Source organism: Bos grunniens, chromosome 23 (genome assembly GCF_055505025.1).
Source record: "Bos grunniens cultivar Pamir isolate PY7600 chromosome 23, Bosgru_T2T1.0, whole genome shotgun sequence".
NCBI classification, from domain to species: Eukaryota; Metazoa; Chordata; class Mammalia; order Artiodactyla; family Bovidae; genus Bos; species Bos grunniens.
In genome coordinates this window covers 48085705-48100722 of record NC_141187.1, presented here as the reverse complement: position 1 = coordinate 48100722, position 15018 = coordinate 48085705, and positions in this window count along the sequence as shown.

The following is a 15018-nucleotide window of genomic DNA, read 5'->3' as shown; positions in this document are numbered from 1 at the left end:
ACCATTTCTGTCCTTTATCGAGCCCATCTTTGCATGAAATGTTCCCTTGGTATCTCTAATTTTCTTGAAGAGATCTCTAGTCTTTCCCACTCTGTTGTTTTCCTCTATTTCTTTGCATTGATCGCTGAGGAAGGCTTTCTTATCTCTTCTTGCTATTCTTTGGAACTCTGCATTCAGATGCTTATATCTTTGCTTTTCTCCTTTGCTTACTATATATCAATATACAATTGCAGAATATTAGTCAAAATTATGCTTTCAACATTTTATTATGAAAGAAGTTTTAATATACCAAATCCCATATACCTACCTACTTAATATTTTATTATACTTGCTTTATCACATATGTGTCTTTTATCAATCCATCAAGACTTCATTCTAATAAAGATATAAAATTAGATCTGAAAATACCTTAAATGTGATAGAATCCAGCCTCTGCCCTTTATGGATTCTGGAACAGAAGGCCACAAGGGTAGAAGTGAACTGCAAACTGTACGCTGCTCAGAGCTGAAAACTACACTTTTGGAATCATTTTGTTGCTTTTTTAAAAAACAGATTTTCAGGCTTCAACTGAATAGTATAGTAGTAGTGTCAGTCACTCAGTCACTTCTGACTCATTGCGTCCCCATGGCTGCATCACTCCAGGGTCCTTTGTCCATGGGATTCTCCAGGCAGGAATCCTGAAATAAGTTGCCATTCCCTTCTCCAGGGGATCTTCCCGACCCAGTGATCAACCCAGGTCTCCTGCATTGCAGGACAATTCTTTACTGTCTGAGCCACCAGGGAAGTCCCAAGAATACCCGAGTGGGTAGTCATTCCCTTCTCCAAGATATATAATCCAGCCTGTTCCCTTTATGGATTCTGGAACAAAAAGCTATAGGGTAGAAGTGACCTGCAAACTATCCACTGCTCAGAGCTGAGAAGAATGGTTGGAGTGGTTTTGTTGTTGTTGTTTAAACAGGTTTTCAAGCTTTAGCTGTATGGCCAGAAGTCATTTAAAGTAAAAACAAGCAGAAAAGGGTTACTTTTTCGTCAGATCTGCACTACACACTGGGTATTCTATATGGAGAGCTGCGGTGAAAGAATGAAACTTGTTCCTGCATCCCAGCAAACATTTCTATGCTGCTGCTGCTGCTGCTAAGTCACTTTAGTCGTGTCTGACTCTGTGCGACCCCATAGATGGCAGCCCACCAGGCTCCCCCGTCCCTGGGATTCTCCAGGCAAGAACACTGGAGTGGGTTGCCATTTCCTTCTCCAATGCACGGAAGTGAAAAGTGAAAGGGAAGTCACTCAGTCGTGTCCGACTCTTCATGACCCCATGGACTGCAGCCCACCAGGCTCCTCTGTCCATGGGATTTTCCAGGCAAGAGTGCTGGAGTGGGGTGCCATCGCCTTCTCCGAGCATTTCTATAAGTACCTCTATATTTGGGTGACCATCCTCTTCTTCTAAACCCTCCCATCATTAGCTAAGTACTAGCATGTGAAAAATTGCAGCTGTCAGAGATGTAAAAATAATTATGCCCACCTTGGTCTTTTCTACTTACTAATTTGGGCCACGGATTGGTAACCTTTGTTTTGCCTGCTGTGCAGTCATAAATTACTTTTATAGATCAAGAGAATTTGAACTTTCAAAACTGCTGTTTTAGCTTAAAATGTTATGATTTAGATATTCTATTTATGTGAGAGGAAACTAATGACAACTCTCGTAAGCAATTTTTTTTTTATTCCTCATTCAAATTCTTGCCTTAGCATTCGGTTTCTTATCTCAAAATAGTAATATGTCCACAGAGGAGAGTTTGACTATGTATGTAGTCACTGTGCATTTAAATAATCATAAAAGGATTAGTACAGGGCTTCAATAGTAATGGAAATGGTCTGCAGTCTCATCACACTGCCACTTTGACCACTTAATGTATGTGGATTTCAAGAGACTCATTTGGAATCTTTTTAAATCACATTCAGCCTTATATTATGATATTTGGGAAGTTAAATAATCATGTTGATTTATTTCCCTTACATGAGAAAAGGCTGATACATTTTCAAATATCAATTTAAAGGTGACATGAGATAAACTTTCTAGATTACTATTATTTTTTCTAGGTTACTCACCTAAGAAGAAGCAAAAGTCCATAAAACATGAAATGAATAACTTTCCTTAAACTACTATTGTTTTATAGTTTGAGTGTTTATTATTTAATAATTTCAAATATGACAGTTATTTTGATTCAGTTTCTTTCTGCTATTGCAGGCTGTAATAGTTAATAACTGGTTCTGTACTATGGAGTATAGGTACTTAATATAAAAGCAACTTTAAATAATAAATATATAGTCATTCTGACACATGCATTTTACTGCTCCAATCAAAATGTCTAAAGTATAAAAGATTTATTTGAAATTTTGTCATTTTTATATTTCCTCATCTGACCAATATGATAAAATGATTTGTCAGGATAATTTGCAATCCTTTAAAATAGCAAAAACCATTTTTCTCATAAACTCCAAAATATTCCCACAAAGTAAGTAAATGCTATGCGTTTTTTATTTATTGTGCTGTTGGGGAAATCAAGGCATTAGCACAGGTCAAATAGTACTTGACCATAGACTAAAAATTACTCATGAAATGCATGGAAAATTGTTTGAGAGTGCCGATCTTCCAGCAGGCAGAATATCGTTCCATTAGATTTCAACACTTTCATCTTAAGGATAACCCATTACTTGTCCTTTGGAAGCATCATTCAAGAAAAGCAGCACAAGAGAAAATCTGTATCTCTCCTTAGCCCATAGCATTGTGTTTATCATTAACATAAAAAGCAAGTGATAAATGATTATTGAGTCACCAAACATGAAGCAATGAATGAATAGCAGAAAAGAGGAACAAATGAGTGAAAAGACAGTCTGAGTGTATCCATACTCAAAGCATTTATACATGGATTTGGAAGAAGTGCATTGTTTTGAATTATAACAGTTTTTTTTTCCTCTCCCATTCTTTCTTACTGTATTTATATTAATGGCAACCATGCTTGAAAGAGAAAGAGCAATACTGACTGTCCTTTGTATCATACCCTTTGGTCCTGCTTACGGGAAATCGTCCACTATGACCATAGCATGGTCTGAAAGGAAATAAGTGATGGGGGGAAAAAAAAAATCTGAAATTCTGGCAGGGTGCCAACTGAATACCATGTCTAATAATGTAATCTGAAAGCTAGAAAGTCTGTATTTCTTCAGGCATCATATCCTTCAGTAGCATTAAAGATGAGAAATGACATGGAGAAATAAAGTTTCTAAGAAGAGTACCTTGGGTTAGTTATCTGACTGTCAGAACCGCACCACTCCAAAATAAGGTAGGAACTTCCTAGAACTTTCTAAGACTAGAGCAGCATATAGGGAAGGAAAGCTCTCTGACTTCGATTTTAGGCCGATTTCCTTGTTAGGTACTGCATAGTGGTTTTTTCCTTCTAACTTTGTGATGGCAGACATCTGGGCATGGGCCAGTAGAAGCAAGATCTATGACTAAGATCCTGCAACACAGTTTCCTTGGGAAATAATATTTGTTCATGTAGAACTTGCTAATTCTCTTTGGTTGAGTGCAATGGAAACAAAAACATTACTGTTAACTAATCTGTTTGCAATTCTATTCTGGTCCACGGCTCCAAGAAATGCATCTCAGAAGTCGGTGAATATAGTAGCTGTTAGTCAGCCTTAAGCTTTTGTATTTATCCTAATTCAAAGCACTCATCTCTGAGTATTTTGTGCCTGTCCCACACAACTGATGATCCACTTAACTTTCCAGTTGTCTTTCAAGTTCGCTTCCTTTTTTCTATGTATTATAGTCCTTCACCTTTGAAAGTCTGACAGAATGCTGTTTATTAATCTCATGCTATAGTGCTTTGGTCTTCTGTTGGTTTATGTGATGTCACTGGTAAAGTTCGTGCTGAGACATCATATCAGAGAGAAAGAGGGGGAGGGGGAATCTAGACTTGACCCAGAGGATCTGACAGCAAAACATATGAGCTAACCTTCCCTCTTACAGCCTTTATCTGGGACATTCAGCATGAAATGAAGTGATGACCTATATAGTTTGACTGTACTGTATCTCAGGATGCAACCTTTGATCAAGTATTTTTCTTCTGTGTAATGAAGATTGGCTTTCTACGAGGAATTTTACCTATCTTTTGGAAGGTAAAAGTTTTCACACCTTTTAGAAAAAATCCTTCTAGTAGCTATATGACATCTATTTATAGAGACTATTCAAGAGAAATAAAAGACTTCCCATTGTCATCATTTTTTTCCTCTTCCTTCAATAAATTCAGCTCCTTACAAAAGCATTGATCTTGATGTTATTATTTTTAGTATTCTAGTAAAGAAAAGAGAATCTTCAGTGCTCCTTAAGTGTCCATAATAGATGAGAACATTTAAAATGCTAATTTGAGTGAAATTTGTGTCCAGTATTTAGACTGTTGGGCTTCCCTGGTGGCTCAGACAGTAAAGAATCCTCTGTTACAGTGAAGCTAGACCTCTTCCAGTGAGAAGGGGCAGAGTACCACTGAGAAGTCCACTTGCTCGGTGCAGGAATGTATTCCTTCAAGATGCCTTATTTCAGTAAAATTATAGTTTGTTTTTGCTTGTTCATTGACTTGCTTGCTCATTTTAGAGTTGGGAAGGGAACCCAGAGTCCAACTGTTCCAGTTCTCTCACAATACAGGTGGCGAAACTGAATTCTAGAAAGCAAGGTAGGATCTCACACGTGCTGAGTGTCCTCTGTTTTACCACCAGCTGATTCTTAAAGTCTGAGTCTAGATGTTCTATGAGTGTAGGAGAGATGGTTTATTTTAAATGTTCGACCAAAATGACCTGTCATCTAATGTATAAAGGCCTTCGAGTAACAAAACACAGCCAGAGAAGGTTGAACACCCAGCCAATGGAACAAAGGCTTTTTGCTCAGGAACTCTGTATCAGTGACCTCTATTGTCCCTGAAGTTCCTGTGTCTGATGGGATGCTGCTGTGATCGCAGCTCACTGTGGGGAATAATTCTGCTGAGTCTCGTGCTACAAGTGCAAGGGACCCATGGGGACCCAGAAATGGAGAAGCAACAGGACTATGTAAGATGCCTGATGGATGCTTATCTCATCAATACCAGAGACATTTGTGCAATTCCCATAAAATTTCTGGTATGATAAAACTGTTTCTCAGTACTTTAAGCTCTGCTCACTTTTAAATATCTAGGATTCTTACCTTTTTTCTGCTATTCTAAGTATGTATGCAATAGGTTACATATTCCTACATTCCCAGTGGTTATGACTCACCAATATATGTATTCCAATGTCTAGCTCCTCAAATTACCTCTGGTATAAGGATTTTCATAAGGGTTTACCTCTGTAATTGATGTTTAAATACTATTATTTTTTAATATAATACTTACTGTGATTTTTCAAAGTACTTAGAAGCCAGATTCCAGTTATCCTCAGGCTTGCACTGATGGCTAAGAATCCACAAATTGCATTTGTACCATCTTTAGAAACCTCTATTTTTTCTTGTTAACTTGTGATTTGTTGGAAAAAGCAAGGTGGGTCCCAGCTTCTGGGTGATTTTAAGAAGTTTTAAAGCTATGCTATATTACCCATGCTACTGAGCTATTCTACCTGCTCTATCTAGGCAAGCAGACATGAAAACAGACACTCTCATTTAAGTCACGTGAAAGAAACTTACCAAAAAGGGTAAGTTTTTTTTTTTCCTTTTATGTCCTTTCTGCAAACTCAAAACTCATCATTTCCCACAAACTCAAAATTCTACAGAGTCCTTTTACTAGAATAATCCACTGCTTTGCAGAGTGAGCCATGCTTAACACAATATTGTTCCCAGAAAAAAGAGTTCCATGATTAAGGAAAGACAACAAAGGGAGAGCTTGATAAACACTTGAATCTCAATAAGCAGGTTTATTTATTTCAGGTTTTCTCCATGGGTTTATTCAGTTTTCCTTTTTTGGTGACTGTGCTTGGGATGACTATAAGGAGACAGAGAATCCATGCAAAAATTTTCAAATTTAATTGGGCACAGAACATTTTTAAAAAGACATATCTTAGAGATGCAGGGTCTTGTAGAATAACTTTGAAAAAACTTTGACCAACCCTTTCCTAACCCAGCATCCTATTTAATTTCTTTCATGAATATTTTAAAATGTGCTATTTAATTATTTTTCTCTTCATGTTCAGTGAAAAAAATAAAAATGGAAATATTAGTTGCTAAGTCATGTCCAATTCTTTGGGATCCCATGGACTGTAGCCCACCAGACTTCTCTGACCATGGAATTCTCCAGGCAAGAATACTGGAGTGGGTTGTCATTCCCTTCTCCAAGGGATCTTCCCAATCCAGGGATGGAACCCAGGTGTCCCGCATTACAGGCAGATACTTTACTCCCTGAGCACCTAAGTGAGTTTCTGATTTGTTGCTAATAATGGAAATTATCACATGCAACCATTTACATTTTCTGGATTCTGTTCGAGATCTTGTAAACCTGAAACAGGACTAGAACTTGAGTGATATGGACCCAGGTCACCTTCAGTTCCAAAGGGCAATTACAATAGAAAATCATACACTCTTCTGAGTTTTCCTTTAATTTTCTTCTTGGTGAGTTTGTATATCTTCCATGAAGTACGTCCATGGTAGAAAGCACTCATGCTAGGGATTTCAAAGTGTTATCACAAGTATTGATTACTTGAAATGTGTTGTGATTGGGATATGACTGAAACCCTTCATTCTGAAACTATTCCTGAGATGGACAAGGAAGGCGATTTATTCAGTAATTACATGGAAAAACTTGTGCTTTGGAAGGAAGTTGGGAGTGTTCGGGGATTTATAGGTTTGGGGTACACCATTTCTGGCAATTTAGGTTGTGAATTTTGTTAGGTATTGTTAGAGAACCTATGCAATTCCTTAAATGCTAATCTTATTCCTGAAAGACCACTCTAAGTAATGGTGGACCTCTTCTGAAAGGATTTTTAAACTCTGTAAATCAGCTCTATAATAGCAGTGGTTTTATGGTTTGCACCAGTGATGTCTTTACTGCATCTTATCCACAAATTCACCCTTCAGTACCAGCCCCTGATAACTATTCGACTCAGCCATTTGTCTCACACAGCGGCCACAATGGAAAGCTCGGTCAGAGGAGGGCACAGTAGAGACAAGGCAGGAGGGAGAGGATTGTTTCCTTCCTGGTTCTAGTGGGTCTGATTTTGCTCTTTCCTGCCCGTGTATGTGTTCAGTCAGTAGGGCAGCTGTGTGGAGCCATCAGCAGATGCCCTGCCCATTCTGCATCCAGGGTGGACTGTTCCTCCAGGACCTCACAACCTGGGCCGGAGCTTGGGATGACGCCGTGGGTCTTCCCAATGCGGCAGCCATGCTCCAAGCTCCCACCGAGCAGCTGTCCTCCGGCCCAGCTTGAGCTGGATCAGCCGGGCTCACTTGCCTGCAGCCCAGAGGTTTGTTGGTCTGTCCCAGAGTGGGTATCCCGTACTCCTGGTCTCACATCGTGACAGTGCCCAGCTCCCTTCCAGGCCTGCCCATGAGCTTTGGCTTGCTTACACCCTGAAGGTTTTCTTGCTTACACTTGCCTGGGAAAACCAGTACATATCTCTGCCATGCGGTGGAAGGAAATCACACCTTCTCCGATGAGGTCAGAATCTCTGCCTTGGGAGAGGGCTTCACTTCCAACTTTGTCCTTTTTTGAGTTCTTTCTCATCCCTAGGAAACCTGTCAGAATCATCTTTACATCTTTGTACTACCTTTTCTAAGATAGTTCAATAGTTCTTAATATTAAACAGTTTTTTAAATTACTCAGATATCTCTTTTTAAGTACATGAACAATCTCTCCTGATTGAACCCTCACTAATACTAAAAAAGATATCTAGCCCTAGTTCCCTAGAGAGGGAAAGTACCAGAATGGATATAGCTCCTGTTTTCCTTCCACAATTCACGTACTAGATCTGCCCCTTAGCAGTAGAATCACCTCTCATAGCCTCTCATGAGCCTCTCATAGCTTCATCCTTAAAGCCCACAAAGATGTGAAAACCTAACAATTTCATACACATGGAATGTACGAAATCCATGTGGAATACAGTGACTGTAATGTGGTGCGTACTGAACACAGAGCAGATAACGTACTAGCTAAGTGAGTTCTTCATTAGGATCCTCTTTCCAAAAATAAAGAAAAATACGAATGTCACAGCTATTTTTGTCTTCCTTTATATACATTTTATAAAGAGTACAGATAAAATATAATAATTACTCTGGTATAAAAATATTCACATATATGAGTAGGGAGAGAAAATACTAGCTCTTTCTAAGAAGACTCAACTTCATGAGAATCCTTTAACTGTGGTTAGGGATGTAGCTCTTAAGTCTTGAAAGTCAAAGTGTAGAAAGGAGGGCTGTTTTACAAGGAGAAGTGTTCATGGACTCAAGAGTGCTGAAATCAGAATCTGAAGAAAAAGGAAGCCGGGTTCTGCAGGTGAACATCCACAGCGTCCTTGCAGCTCCGGCCGCTGTCAGGGTTAGCTGATAATAACTCACAGGTGCCCCATTTCCCAGAGAACTGCCCTGAACTGTACCACTGTATTCCCTTCTTGAGGGGCAGAGCCAGTCTCTGCTGAAAGTTGACTGATTTGGTTGTCAGAGTCCTGTGGCCCTCGCTCCTAAAATTTAGCTTCAGAGCTTTCCATGGGATCTGTCTGAAAATACTGGCCTTCACCCTCCCAATCCTGCTCCCCTGAGTCCACTTCTCTTCTAGTAAAGCACAAAACACGAGGTAAACTGTGGAAGGCACTTATCCTTGAGGCCCCCAGTGAGCTTATGCCTGCTTCTTCAAGCCCTGTGTAGCCCTCTCCTGCATTTACATTGAGCTGGGCCTGGTGTCAAGCTTTGGCTGATGGGATGTTCAGTTCACTCACTCAGTCGTGTCCGACTCTTTGTGATCCCATGGACTGCAGCAGGCCAGGCCTCCCTGTCCATCACTAACTTCCAGAGCTTACTCAAACTCATCTCCATTGCATCAGTGATGCCATCCAACCATCTCATCCTCTGTGGTCCCCTTCTCCTTCTGCCTTCAATGTTTCCCAGCATCAGGGTCTTTCCAGTGAGTCAGTTCTTCACATCAGGTGGCCAAAGTATTGGAGTTTCAGCTTCAGCATCAGTCCTGATGGGATGTTAGTAAGAATAAGGCAAACAGAGGTTTGCTAAGCTTCATGCACTGGAATGTGTCACCTGAAGCTCCTTCTAGGAACCTAGTTGCTCCCTGTGAGAAGCACAAACCACGTGAGGAGTCAAGTGGATGAGGACCAGGGCATTCTCAGAAGTTTCGTGTGAGTTCACGACAGCCAGCCGGCACTCTCTGCCAACCAGGCGCAGGAGTCCAGTCAGGTGACGCAACAAGAAATCCACTAAGCTAAGCCCAGGTAACCAGAAGATAATGAAAGATACTTAAATGGTCAAAATCTGGAAATCTTTTTTAGTGCGTGCCAAGTAGCTTCAGTCATGTCTGACTCTTTGTGACCCCGTGGACTGTAGCCCGTGAGGACCCTCTGTCCATGGGATTCTCCAGGCAAGAACACTGGAGCGGGTTGCCATTTCCTCCTCCAGGGGATCTTCCAGACCCAGGGACTGAACCTGTGTTTCTTGCATCTCCTGCACTGGCAAGTGGGTTCTTTAGCACCACCGGGAAGCCCAGGCCATTGCTCTTACTTTACCCTATATTCAATCCTCCTAATCACTAAAATTTATCAGTATTTCTGTCTCTGTTTTACACAGGCCTGGCTAGATATCTTAATTTCCCTTTGTATTTTGCTTGCCAGTCAGTTCAGTGAGTCATGGCAAATTATGATAGTACATTTTCACATTTACTTTCTGTCTCAAAATTACTCATTTTTTAATACATTAAAGCATTTCAGCCTGACTCTTGAAAGTGAGCAATAGAGTTGCAATGCAAAGTGGTTATCTAACAGGGAGTGCCTTCTAAGCGGTGAACGGTCTGCTGTAGTTAAGGCTTCATTAGCCCCATTTCTGAAATGGTACCTACTGACCTCCTCTTTATATTTGGCTAAACAATAAAAGCTCGGTTCCAGGTCCCATTTATATTTGTACTGTACTCTTCTTATATTTATTTTAAGGATTACACAGTTGTTATTACTTCTAACATTTTTAAGGTAATGAGTCAGTCATATTTATATTTTCTTTTGCTCAAGTAGCTGCTCAATAATATGCAGAAAAATTCATCCCAATTATAGTAACAATTCTAATAAGTGTATGAATCTGCATAAAATATTTTAGTATGCAAATAAATGCATAGCTATATATTTATGTATAGTTCATAAATACACATGTGAATATGTGCATATATTAATGTATATAATTAAATGAATAAATGTTAAGGGACAAGTAGAGGTTCTTGTTTGCTGAAATCAATGCTACAGTCATAGCCAATATGTTACCCACATATGGGTAGTGAATATAGCCTGAAAAGCTCTGATAACATTTCTGAACTACACATCTAAATAATGAACAACAAACAGTCACAGTACAATTGTCTGCAAGCATTAACTTGTACTAAAGGCACCAGCCTGCTTAGGAACAAAGACGGCACTGTGAGAGCCTTTCTTAACAGAAGATGAAGTAGTAAACACGTCTTTAGACATATTTTTTTCCCTCAGACAAAGCTTCTGTTACCACATTATCTTGTCAAGTTGTATGAAGTCTGGATGGATCAATACTTACATAGGTAACTTCTAAGGCACACCTGGTCTTCCAGGAGGTGACATGTTAATTAAATAGATAGCATTCTTTTTCCTAATGTACAAACGCTTGAATGTTAGTGCTTCTTTCGGATCCCTTAGCCTCTGTTTTAATACTTTTGTGAGCTTGAGGGCTAAACCCAGCCAAGAAACCTAGTAAAATGTAATAATTTGGGAATGTTAATAGCGATATTTTGGCGAAAGAGAAAAATGAAAATTTTTCCTTTGATCTCATTTGGCCTCTTTTGCTTACCACAAAGTATGAGGTGTGTCTCTGAGTCTTAAAACAGATATTTTGTAAGTTAGTTCGGTTTTGAAAAATATTAAGAATCTTGTCTAATACCAGACTCACACTTTTGTGATTTCCTAAGCCAGAATGTCAAATTTGGCTGATTTACAGATCTTCAGGGCAGGAGCAGTTCAGGATCAATTTTATTGTGGCTTATGAACGTGAAACATCCAACCTACCTAAGAAGGTTACCCTTTGAGAAAGCAATGCCCTCACTAAATCCCACATCATTTTTTTTTAAACCATGGAAATAAGAATACCATTATTTACTTTCAATTATATAATCCAAAGAGTGTAGAATTTGAAGCAAAAACTGTGTCGAATCACACTGATGCCACTTTGTAAATGAAAATTCTTGAAAATCTTACTTTCTGAGATTCAACTTCATCAGCTAAAATAACAACAAAATTCCAAAATAACTTTAAGACTATGTTAAACATATTCAAAAATATGACTTCTTTTTCTTTTGTCTTTTAAAATGGCCATTATTCTCTTTCACAGAAAAAATGAGACTTTCATTTTCATTTTTAATTGGTAAATTTTTATTCTACTTTCTAAAATTCAAAGAAGTGATTAAATAGAGGACTGTCCCTATTGTTTCTCTAATTTCTAATTTTGTTGCAAAGCAGGAAGTTATGAATATGTTATTCATTATTAACATTACTAATAATTGATGTTATGTGGATTAAAGAAGTGAAGTTATATTAGCAAAAATTTAAAGCAATAATAGTCTATTGGAAAGAGTGGAATAAGATGTATACTAATGAAATACTAGTGAAAGTTTTTGTTTGCACAACTTTTCAGGAAAATATTTTGTCAGTGGGTATCATGGACCATCACAGGACACCATACAAAAATATTTATTATAATGCTCTTTATTATGCAAAAATTTGGAAACAAAATTATCTAACACAACTAGATTTTTAAAAAAAAATAATGGTCCATCTATATGTCAGACATTTAGTTAGTCATTTTAAATATTTTCCAAAGAAATGAAAAGAAAGAGAACTAAAGCACTCATGATATAGTATTAAGTTAAAACATAAGTTTGCAAAACAGAATAAATATAAAGAATGAATATACTTTTGCTCCACCTTTCAAAGGAAGGAAAATAACCAAAACCACTCTATGATTTGATATTTTTCTTCATTAATACATGCTAATTCTAATGGCATTTGAAATTAAAATTTCCTTCTCCTAAACGCCATATGCTACTGAGAATATACAGTTTTCTGTGTTTTGTTTTGTTTACTGTGGATCATTTTCAGTCCAGGGTATCTTCCCAACCCAGGGATCAAACCCAGGTCTCCTTCACTACAGGCGGATTCTTTACTGTCTGAGCCACCAGGGAAGCCCCTTTAAAAGGTGCATAACTAAAGCATTTAAGGTGTAATATTTTTATCATACTCCCCCCAATTTTTTTTCTACTATGAAGTTGTACCTATAAAAACCTTGGACACAGTGCTTAGTAGCTGTGTTGAAAAATTATTTCCTTCTTCTCCCAACCCATAAATATGAATATTTTCCCAAGAATTTATCTTCAACCATTTCTTCTCCAGTTATTCTCTCTTCATTCACTATCAGATGAAAACTTCCGGCTTCAACTAAAACCTTAAAACAAATGAAAACCCGGGCTGACTTGTCTCCCAGGATACCATCCAGGAGCAAAGTGTGTGTGTGCGTTGCCGTCTCGGTCTGTGATGCTACTTGATTGCTAACAGATCTCACACGAGCTCTCTCATATCCCACCTAGTCTCATCCCTCTTTCTGTGATTTCTTTTTTTGTGGATGACATCACCCTCTTCCCCGTGATTCAGTTTTTAACTATTGGCATTTCTTAGGGCTCCTCTCTTTTCTTCTCAAATCTACCAGCTCCTTTCCAGAGTTTTCTCTGCAGTTTCTCTCATCTCCCTGATATGTGCCCAGTGAGGCCATTCACTGGTCTCATATTAAACTAGGATATGTGACCAAGATGCAAGAACTGACCTAAAAAAAAAAAGCATCTAACAAAGTTATTGGTATAAGTAGAGAATGATTATGCATTAATGAATTCAAAACTAATTGAATTCCTTCTGGGATGGCATTTAAAGATGATTAAGTTATGTTTGTCTTTGGGGAGAAAAGAAGAAATAGACAGACATAAATAAAGATAAAAATATTAATAAAATTAATAATAAGAATGAACAGTGCTGTGCTAAGCCTTTGACACGTATTCATTCCTTTCATCTTTATGATAACCCTGTGTGTTAGGAATGATGAGCTTCAGGCTCAGAGAATTTGAGTGATCTGTTGAAGGTTACAAGGCTAAGTGTCAAAGTAGAGATTTAAAAATAGGTGTTTTTTTTTAGCATAGAAACTGCAGTGCAAGCACCTGTGTGATTGGGAGAGTCATGCACGTGTTTACTGAAAGTCTCTCAGCCATGCTCATCAGATACAGTGATACACGCTTATAATGAATAATCTAAGATAGAGTTGTAAGTAACAAAATAAAACAATAAAGATGTTACTAATTATTCATGGACAATACAAGTGTCATTTCGGGTAGGGGAGAGTGGATGCTGTTTCGGAGAGAGTGAAAGACAGAGTGAGAAAGGGAGAGAGAGAAAGTTGTTTAGTCACTCAGTTGTATCCAGCCCATTGGTGACACCATGGACTTCTCTAAGCAGGAATACTGGAGTGGGTTGCCATTTCCTTCTCCAGGGGATCTTCCCAACCCAGGGATCGAACACCCATCTCCTACACTGGCAGGTGGATTCTTTACCACTGAGCCAACATTATTTACTCGTGTTCTGAACCCCATTTACTTCCAGAAGTATATAAGCATGCAATTGATAATAGTTCAACTTCTTTTTTCTTTTTTTAATTTTGCTTTTATGTGCCAGGAATGGTAGCAAAGTTCAAATCCTATTCTTAATTCGCACTTCCTGACTGAATATGTCTCTTAAAAAAACTACAGCTAAAATTCAGAACACTGGTTAGGAAGGCAGGGGTCCTGGTTTCCTTTCTCTAGTCTGTCACTAAGTTGTCACGTGGCTTGCAGTGAGTCACAAACAGTCTATTCTGTTACCTTTAAAAATAGAAAAACCAATAAGCGGCTGAAATATTCTATTGCATGACTACTCATCACACTTGTGAAGATAATTTTAAGAGAAGGTGATGCAAAATTATAACAATATTATAAAATATAAAATTTGAATATGCTAGAAATTAAAATATCATTTATCTTATGCTGCAGTATTAATCTCAAAATTGACTTTAGAAATAGACTCTGCCGCTATCTCCTCACTTTAACAGTGAGAAATCAGGTCCACAGAAATGAAATTAGCAGCCCTGGTTCACAAAGTTGGTTCATGTCACACCACCCAGGTCATCTGATATTTGAATGAGTATTTTTCCCAGCCTACTTCTCTCCCACTACGTAATTCATAAACATCTTCACGGAACCTTATAAAATGAACTCTGGGTGATTAAAATTGTAGGCAGGATTCTGGGCCCCATACATGCCTGGGAAAATGCTATGTCTGTAACTGGAACTGAGTACTATTTCCTGAAGGGCAAGTGAAGTGTAATAAAAGAAAAAGGGAACCCGTACTAAAAGGTCGATCTGTGGCTCTAACAATCTTCCTTGGTGGCTCAAAGGCTAAAGGATATGCCTGCAATGCAGAAGACCTGGGTTCGATCCCTGGGTCAGGAAGATGCCCTGGAGAAGGGAACAGCTACCCACTCCAGTGTTCTTGCCTGGAGAACTCCTTGGACAGAAGAGCCTGGTGGGCTACGGTTCACGGGGTCGAAAACAGTCAGACACGACTAACACTTCACTTCAATAATCTGCTAAAATTATTATCAAATCCCTTAGGATGCTTCTGCTTACACAGGAAGGAAGTCACAAGTTTAACATATCTAAAAAATAACATTAGAGAAAGTTCTTGAAGATACAAAAAATGCAGTTTTAT